Source organism: Pundamilia nyererei, unplaced genomic scaffold, assembly GCF_000239375.1.
Source record: "Pundamilia nyererei isolate P.nyererei 1_Seehausen unplaced genomic scaffold, PunNye1.0 scaffold00164, whole genome shotgun sequence".
NCBI classification, from domain to species: domain Eukaryota; kingdom Metazoa; phylum Chordata; class Actinopteri; order Cichliformes; family Cichlidae; genus Pundamilia; species Pundamilia nyererei.
In genome coordinates, this window is record NW_005187565.1 from 1357935 (window position 1) to 1367361 (window position 9427).

The window sequence follows — 9427 nt, forward strand, 5'->3', positions numbered from 1 at the left end:
TTCTCTCAAAATGTAAAAGAACCCACCCACCACTTTAATCACACTCTAGATCTTGTTCTAACATATGGCATCGAAACTGAACATTTAACAGTGTTTCCTGAAAACCCTCTGCTGTCTGATCATTTCCTGATAACATTTACATTTACAATAATTGATTACACAGCGGTGGAGAGTAGACTTTATCACAGTAGATGTCTTTCTGAAAGCGCTGTAACTAAGTTTAAGAATATAATCCACCCACTGTTATCATCTTCAATGCCCTGTACCAACACAGAGCAGAGCAGCTATCTGAACGCTACACGTGCTGATGCAGCACCTCTCTACTAGCTTCTCATCACTCGTGAATAAGATCCAGAGATTCTTAAATTTACAGTGCGTAAAATGTCACCACTAGATGTCAGTAGACTGCAGATTCAGTAAACTGAATTCTGTTTTCTTACCTCACACAATTCAAGTGCATAAGCCTAGCTGAGGTGGCCGCTTATAAGATATCACCTTTCCACCCCATAGATAAAAAAAACAAGAGTTCCTGCAGCCTGATGCTTGCTTTGACTTCTAATGATCATGTACATAAATGTGTATTAAACTAACTGTACCAAACCAAAATAGAGCTGTCAGACTGAAATAACTAAAAGAACCTAACTGAAGTTATGTGAGCTTAATAACGTCACTCTCTTCCTTCCAGAAGGCTTATAATTATCCTCAAGATGATCATCAGTATAACGTTAAAAAAAACTTTTATATGAATTAGCCAGTCAGCTCCCTGCTTATGTAACAGGTTCTTCCTCCTGCAGTCTGAGAAATTTAGTATAATCTTCATGTAATATTTCCCAAACTACATAGCTGTGGTTGCCTGAGGGCTGCTTCTCCTTGCATTTAGCAGAGATCTCTTCTGTATTTAAGGATATCACAGCCACAGTTAGTGTGGCTGGGGGAAATGTTTCGTTGTTTCCTCTGCTAAACATGAGTATGGGCTTGTAAAATACTCCCCACAGTGAAGTTACAGGAAGCTACGAGATGCAGTCATGTTTCCCTGCAGATTTGACAGATGTGCTCTGCTGCCACTGTCAGCAAATGGTGATCTGTTTTGATAGATTTCTTAATTTGGTTTTCTGAGCTGAGAGGATCTTATTACTGTTCCAAAATAAACATGAAAACTCACTTTATGTAACAGCATTGCCTACATTTAAATGATCATTTAATCGCTTAACCCAGAGGTTCCCAAAGTGTGGGGCCCGCCCCCTAGGGTGGGCGCAGAGCCATTGCAGGGGGGGCACGGTATGAAAATTTAAAAAACGCATTAGGTTGTGTAAAATGCTTGGACACTGCTAGCATCATGGACAGGTTTTTGATGGGGCTCCCACACAAACGCAAAGCAGGAGATGAAGCATCGCCAAATATGTTTCCAAACCAACTTCCTTCCAAGCCAAAGACTAGAAAATATGATGAAGCAAATCTTCCCTTTGGCTTCACCTGCACATGAACATTTTTCTTGTAAAACAAAAGGGGGCCTAGCAAAAAAGGTTTGGGAACCACTGACTTAACCTCTAGTTCACTTCAGTTTTTTTATATAGCACCATTTGACAACCAGTGTGAATGGTGTTTGCCTCTGTGTGTTAGCCCAGCAACAGAATACAAAATGAAGAGGAACGATGGAAATATGTGGCTTGGAGGTCGGAGGTCAGCTCTTACTGTCATTATGTCAAAAAGTCCTTGGGCAAAATACCGAACCCCAATGCATCCATTAGAGATAGAAAGTTCTTAAATAAATAACAACTTAAGAACTGAATGGCTTCATGACTGCTTCATAGAAGGCACTAATGAGGCTTGTAGTGAAGCATGCACAGCTAAGAGTTGATAGGCACTATAAAAATACCAGTAAAAAGAAACCCATAGGAGTGGATCATGGGAATCCACAAAAAAAACTCTGCCCCCCCATGATGCAAAGCCAGTGCTGTTTAAAATGTCAATAAAAACAAAATGCAATGATTTGCATAAATGAAATGTTATACAGTAGGGCTGTTCCATATAACGATATATATCGGATGACAATATAAAAACATCGTTTCATTTTACGCTTCAGCTTTTTTACACATTGTTTGTTTCGTGGTGTCGCAAAATAAACTGTTTACGGCAACATTTTTTCATGGTTCTGATGTCACTGTGGTTATTATTAATGTCTTAAACTTCTCTCTTTCTCTTATATTTAATATAACCACACCACGGACAGACAAGCGCCTGTTTTTTATGCGTTGAGATTAGCAACCACGACGGTAACACCATCGCGTGTCCGCTTGTTTATGTTCCACATAAACCTTTCACAATAAAGCTCAAGATCCTGTTGAGACTTTTTAAAATAAACTGAATCACGTGAAAGAGCAGATTATTTACGGATGAGAAGTAAAAAAGAGCCGCCAGGTGCTAAAAAATAAACCTTAGACTCAAACGTTAGAACAGGCTTTTCCCCGCAGCACGCCGTGTAATAAATACTCACAAAGAAATGGCGCTGTTACAACTTATGTCTAAAAATGTATCGTTTCATGCATCGGTTAAAACTCGACTCCAGGTACACGACGCCCAGCTGGAAACACTTCATGCAGGTCGAGCTGCCCGAGATTCACAGAGTTTACAGAAAAGGTTACATTTTTGTGATTTATATCGTTATCGGACGATAGATGTCTTATATCAGGATATGAGACTTTAGTCATATCGCACAGCCCTATTATACTTTGAGAGACTACAGATTACAGATTACATGCCCTAAAATGTATTTTGTAATGTATTCTGTTACGTTACTCAACAAGAGTAACGTATTCTGAATACTTTGGATTACTTAATATATTATCATGCTTTTTACAACTACATGAATGTACTATTGCTGTGTGATTTATTACTATGACGAGGTTACTCTCCATACCAACACCAACTAGATGTTAAAATCTTAATATAAATGAGTAACAGTAGGTGGACATTAGGTAAGGCTGCACTTTTTGCAGCGATCTCGCATAGAAACTATTCAGCGCGTATATAAAACAGGTCCGCGGCTCTGAACCGTAGTAAAGGGACCTCTGGCTGATACGTCGGGTTCATGTCGGGCTCGTAGCTGAAAACTAGCTTTACTTTGCTAGCGAGAGACAGAGAGAGGCGTTGAAAGGCTGCTGCAACCAAACTTATTGTTTCAGAGGAAAACAGGAACACAGCGTACAGTCGAGTCTTAATAGCTTACTTACAACTGGGCTCGTCAGGCTCTCTTCTTGGCTGCAGTGGTTATTATTATATTTACATGCTTCCAGCTCCCGTTTCTGCTCCGTGACAGCTCCTACTTTTCTCCTTTTTCTCCCTCCTCGCTCACAGACACATCACGGGTATGGCAGTCCATCCTCCCTGCAGCACGGACTACACCGCCCATCAGGCTACATGCTTTAGGGCGATGCCTGTAACACTCTGCTATTGCCTTCATATTAAATCATTTTTGTGAACACAACCCACCGCCGTCTTTCGCTACTCAGGTTAAACACGATATATGAGTCACTTAGATAACTTAAAAATGTTATTGTTTGGCTTTTTTCAGTCTTTTATTTGTTCCTGAGTAAATCGGTTTGGCTGAGATTTGACTTGATTGAGACTTCTGAGTTATTTTTGTGTCATGCAAAATCAGAAGTTAATCACGCAGACTGTTCTGTGATCTGCCGCCCTGGCTGTATGCATGTGCATCGTGGTCGTGAGCAAGTCTGTCCCAGCCCTAACGCCTAAGTGTAGTGAGAGCAGCAGGGATCGTGTGTGTTTTATAAGAGCATTCTTCTTACACACAACAAAACCTCATCTCGTACTCGTTTCACAGCATGGATGACCCACTTTCATTTCCTGATTCAGGATCCTGACAGTAGTGACGTTTAACATGCATCAAGCGCAGTGAGCGTAGTGCAGCAGCATCTCTGGTGTGTTCATGCCATGTCTTTGTTTGACAAAGGCCTGTTTCTCACTTCTTCTCTCTCTAAGTCTGAACACATTTCAGCTCATACCAACACTGCTCGGTGTTTCCCTTTCAGCTGAGTGCTTTCAGGCCAAGTTGAGTTCCTCTTTGAGTAAGCCCACTTCCTGTTCTGCTGGGACTGATTCCTCTCTGTCTTCCTGTCTCTCAGTCATGTGATGCTCCCTGTCTGAGCAGACTGCTGCAATATGGAGAACACTGTCAGCTAACGCAGGAATGCAAACAATGAACACGATCTGTCTTTGTTCCTACAGCCATGCGTCCATGCACCCGTCTTCTTCCATTGATCCAAAGTTGGGTTCAAAATGCAGCAGGGTATTCCAGATGATCACTCGCTCTCAGGAAGTGGAGATCTCGAAGCATTCCCAGGCCAGATAAGATATATAATCTCTCCACTGGGATCTTTTTCCAGTGGAAGGTGCCAGAAAAATGGTGATGAAGCTGCGAGGTGATCTACTGGGATACTGTGAGACGGGGCCTGGTTGTTGCTCACTGCTGTTTTCTGTTAGCTGGTGGCATCGCCTGGTGCGTTTAGGAGATCGCTGCATAGAGTCACAACAAGCTGCCTTTTTAGGCACTAACATGGCTCTTGCTTTCAGACATGCCCAAGCTTGTCTCGTTGCACCGACTGGGGAAAGTAAATGCATGGTGTTGCTATAGCAGTGATATTCTATTATGACATTTTTATACGATGTTAAAATGATCACAGTGTGATAGGCACGGTCTAAAGCCTGAGCAGGGAATATTTTAATGTTGTGACATTAAAATATCAAAAAGTAAAGAAAAGCAAAGCAGCTCTGCCAAGCTTGCCATGTTTCTTATTACCCTGTGTGGTTTTGTCTCAGTGATCACAGCCGCTCCCTGCTGTTTGTGGCCTTTCTAGGAAAATAATAAGCCGTTCAGGTCTTTCCACTCTTACCACACACTCACACACAGTCACATGACTGTGAAGATCTGTAATCAGCATGTTTATATTCCTTTCAGTTGTTTGCTTTTGGTCGCTCAAGGACAACCCTTCATTATGTCACACACACTCACAAACACACACGAGCAGGTGCAGGTAACGATAGTGTAACCAGTCTGTTCTCTGATGCTGTGAGTGTGTCTTTGTGAAAGCAGCAGCACAGCAGAGACAGAGTAAAGGTGAAGGCCTCGTGTCACTGCACGCTGGGGTTTGGCCTTGAACTGCTATTTATTTTCACATACATGCACACAGACCTGTGCTCCCTAAATGTATGTGGCGCTGCTTCGAGACATGGACGCACAAGCACAGCAGCTGTTGCATGTTTATAAGATGACAGGTGCGGCTTGGCTGAAGCCGGCGATGCTCCGTTGACCTCGGTCCTGGTTTCTAACCTGCTGTGAGACAGACTGATGACGCTGTCAGAGAAAGTGCTCGTAGGCATGGGCCATATGATATTATTCACATCATATACTTCTGTCATCATGTGCTGTTTCATGGCGTAAACACGTCACCCCATTAAGCAGTGGATTGCGCTCACGTGGGTCATGCAGCACAAAGTTATTTAAGTTGTGAAGGTGAAGGCAAATCTGTCTGGAAGCGTTACAGACGAAGATTTAAACCCCAAAAGAGCAGCTACTTCCCTGTTTGGGAAATGATTTTGGATATCAAAGCAGGTACAGAACAGAACACTATACCTCAGTCTGGCTGTGCACTATGTTAACAGCAGGTGGGAGCTGTGCGCCTCAAACCGTGAGACCAGCTACTTTCCTGAGGATCACACATTTTAGATTCGGTAGTGGATTTTATTTTGTAGGAACCGGTGGTTCGGGCCTCTGACTAGGATGCCTCCAGGTCCCACAGGGAGGATGCCCCGGGGCAGACCCAGGGCACGCTGCAGAGATGGCCTGGGAACACCGTGGTGTTCCCCCGGACAAGCTGGAGGAGGTGGCTGGAGAGAGGGAGGTCTGAGCTTCTCTGCTTAGGCTGCTGCCCCCGTGACCCGGTGCGGATAAGCAGAAGATGGATGGATTTTATTTTGTAATACTATTTATGTTTTATGCTGACTTTTTCAATTCAAAGAACAGAGGGAGAATTTTTATTTTCATACTTGAATACACTGCTGAATAAACGATTCCACTAAAAGTTACATGTGTCATATATAAGTTTTTAAGTTTTTATCAAATATTTCAAGGCAGCCTGTTGTGTTTATGCTGTCGAATTAATAACACCCAAATTTATTGTGAGAATCCTCTGAAATATCGTGATGTTATGTTTGGCACATATCCCTGTCGCTAGCTGCTCGTTCTAAACTCCCGACAGACAGAAGCTGCAGCTCAGAGGTGCAGTGAAAGCTGCTCTGTTGATCACCTCCTCTTGTCCAAGGCCTTGCCACGGCGGATGGATCTGCGTATTTGATTTGGCACAGATTTTACTCTGCGTGCCCTTCCTCACACAGCTCTCTTGTTTATCTGGGTTTGTGTTTCCTCACAGTCTCAAACTGGGGATCTTGTGCATGTTAGAGGGGAAACTATCCTCGGAGGCTGAAGTGTTTTTCGTGTCTTGTTTTAGCTGTTTTGCCCTAATGCTTTTTAATGCATTTTAACCCTGTGGAGACCCACTCTCTGTAGGAGCCGCTCTTGAGTGGCACTAAAGGAACTGTGCTGTGTTCTGTGTCTGCGACGGCTCATGTTTTAGCTCTAGAGATTTCCCCTTGGTAATAGCACGGTGGCTGCCTCCAACCTTTAGATACAGTCTGTGGTTCATCCTAGTGTGCAAACCAATATTAAGACAATAGACAGTTCTGCAGTTAAAGACGTTAATGCTGGAGGAGGAAGAGCTGGGAGGAACGTTTTGACTTCTTTGCAAAGGGTATGTCTGCAGTTAGGGCTGGGCCATATCATACCGTTCACGGCAACACCGGTATAATGTTGGGCAACGATAAGAAAATGAAATATGGCGATAGAAAGTGGGTAAAACGCGCATGCGCAGTGCCTTTGTTTTCATACGCACATGGCGGAAAAAGCATGGCAGCGAATGAGAAGGTCGAGAGCGGATCGTTGAATGAAACATGAACCAGAACTGGTTTGTAAAATGCTGCAGCTTCACTGGTGTGGAACTGGTTTAGCTTTCGTCCCTCAGATACACAACAAAGCACTATTTTTGGTAGCGCATGCTAGCGGGCCGTCGTTATTACCGTGCTGTTTGGAAAATACGGCGCACTTAAAACCAATCCTTTGATTTTTCTGAAAGTCGACAGAGCCCCTTATAACCCCGTGTGCCTTATGTATGAACTCTGGTTGTGTTTACTGACCTCGAAACCATTTTATGTGCACGGCGCTCGAAAATCTGTCAAATGTTTCAGTACGACTTTGCTGAGCTACGAAGCCGCACCGCTCGATGGATTGTCGGAGCTTTACGGCTATCGTAGGCGGAGCCTCGCGGAGTGATACGTACTGCGCTTCAACATAATGTTACCGTATTGTGTGTATAAGGTCTTTTTAAGTGTTGTGGATGTTATACATGGTTATGCTGAGGATGTGTCGGCCAGTTTCCACTGGAAATGCCTTTTGGTTAAACTGTCAGACAGGAGTTTGCACTGTTACGTTTTTATAACTTTAATGCAGATAAAAAACAGCTGCTTGTTTAAGTGAAAACACACTGATGGTTTTTTGCACTAATAAAGTTGAGGAGCTGTAAAGTATTTTGTGTCAGTTATATCGTCATCACAAATTTTCAAATGTATATCGTGATAAATATTTTTGGTCACATCGCCCTGCTCTATCAGCAGTTAATGGAATATGACATGAAGGGCAGCTGTTTTGGGGTCGTGTGCATCACAGTCCCAGGGACATGGTAACAACAGATTACCGGTTTTGATTCGACACGGTGTGCAGATTTTGCCCCTCACCTGTAAAGGCCTGGTGGGGTATTAATGTGAGCTCATTGGGTGGAAACCATCTTTGTGAACATCATAACTTAGGAACAAGGTGACGTGGGATTTTCACATTGATTCAATAAGGTCATCTGCCAGGAGTCTGAGAGGGAGAACTGACAGCTACCAGCATTTTGATTTTAGTTTCTCATGCTCGCCCACACTCTTTTGCGTGCGTATGCAGAATTGACAAACATACATGTGGATGCACAGACAGACAGCGGCCTCACTGATGGGGCAGGACAGAGGCCCTCTGCAGCTGAAGCAAACATCATCTGCATGAGTATTACAAACCTCTCACTGACTGGCTGCCCGGCCCAGACTGTCAGTGTGTTAAAGATGCTTTTGCCCTCAGCTGAGCTGGATGCCATGTGCTGCTGCCCATAATAACAGGCTTTTGCAGGCCTATGTGGGTTAATCCACTGTTACATAAGGCCAATCCTAATGACTGCGTGTTTTGCTGCAGGTGATGGGTTTAATGGTGCACATGCTGAGTTCCACTCTAGAGCCGGACCCATGCTATTCATAGCATGAACACACACACAGTAACCTCGCACACTGTAAGGAGCGCCGAGCAGAGGTGGAGGCTATCCGGCAGCCTCCTACCCACAGTACAAAACTGAGTGTGGAAACACTGATAGATAAAGATTTAAATGCTTCTGACAAAGTCGTGCTGCATTCAGGGAAATCTAGAAATTTCAGCTGCTTGAACAGTATGACTTTAGCTCTCTACACATCACGATCATCCAGAACAGCCTGCAACACACATCCTAATCACGTTGCCTCTGATTGCCACCAAAAACCCTTCTCATGTGTTTGTGTTCCCGTATTTCTTGTGTCAAGATCTTAAAAGTTTTGGACGATGCGTTTGTACGTTATATAAATCAGGCAACGCTTCAGTTCAAACAGGTCATGAAGTCGAGCTCCACGCAGTCCCGGCAGATCAGCTGATCCCAGAGCCTGCCCATATCAGCTGATCCCCTCCTGCGTAAACCTCACACAGGTTGGGCTTTTTAAGCCGTTTTAGCCTACCAGGAGTTGTTGCATATCTGCAAGCCACTTTGCAGCCCAGCTCCACCTCTTTCAATGCTGTCAGTAATAATATCATTACCGCTGATGCCTGCTGTGTTCTGTGCTGAGATCTTCTGACAGGGAGGACCAAGGACAGAGCTGTGTTTCCCAAAACACAACGGTCCTGACTGAGATATAAGAGTAGCACCGTGCACACCTAGTAAACAGAAACACTGAAATGTGTCCCCACTGTCGGTATCTCTGAACAGTTTTGTCAGGATGACCTTTATTTTTATGTAAATATAATTGTTGAACTGTCAAAACCAGTATGGACATGTGTGGGTGCGCTGTAATATTAATGTACAGTACAACAGAAACCTGCACGCCGTCTCTGCTTTTACACTCACGCAACCACTAATTAAGAAAGATCACATGGTCACTTTGGTTTAAACACACTAGATTTTACTGCAGCTCTGTTTTGCCAACAGTGGCTGTGTGTTGTGTTATGAGTCATGCTATAATCCCAATC

The 9427-nt window shown here is 43.7% G+C and overlaps 1 protein-coding gene across 2 annotated transcripts in view; it reads left to right on the forward strand.

Annotated features, from left to right (window-relative positions):
* znrf2b (zinc and ring finger 2b) overlaps positions 1-9427 on the forward strand; it is a 51133-nt gene that overhangs the window by 36020 nt on the left and 5686 nt on the right. The window lies entirely within an intron of this gene.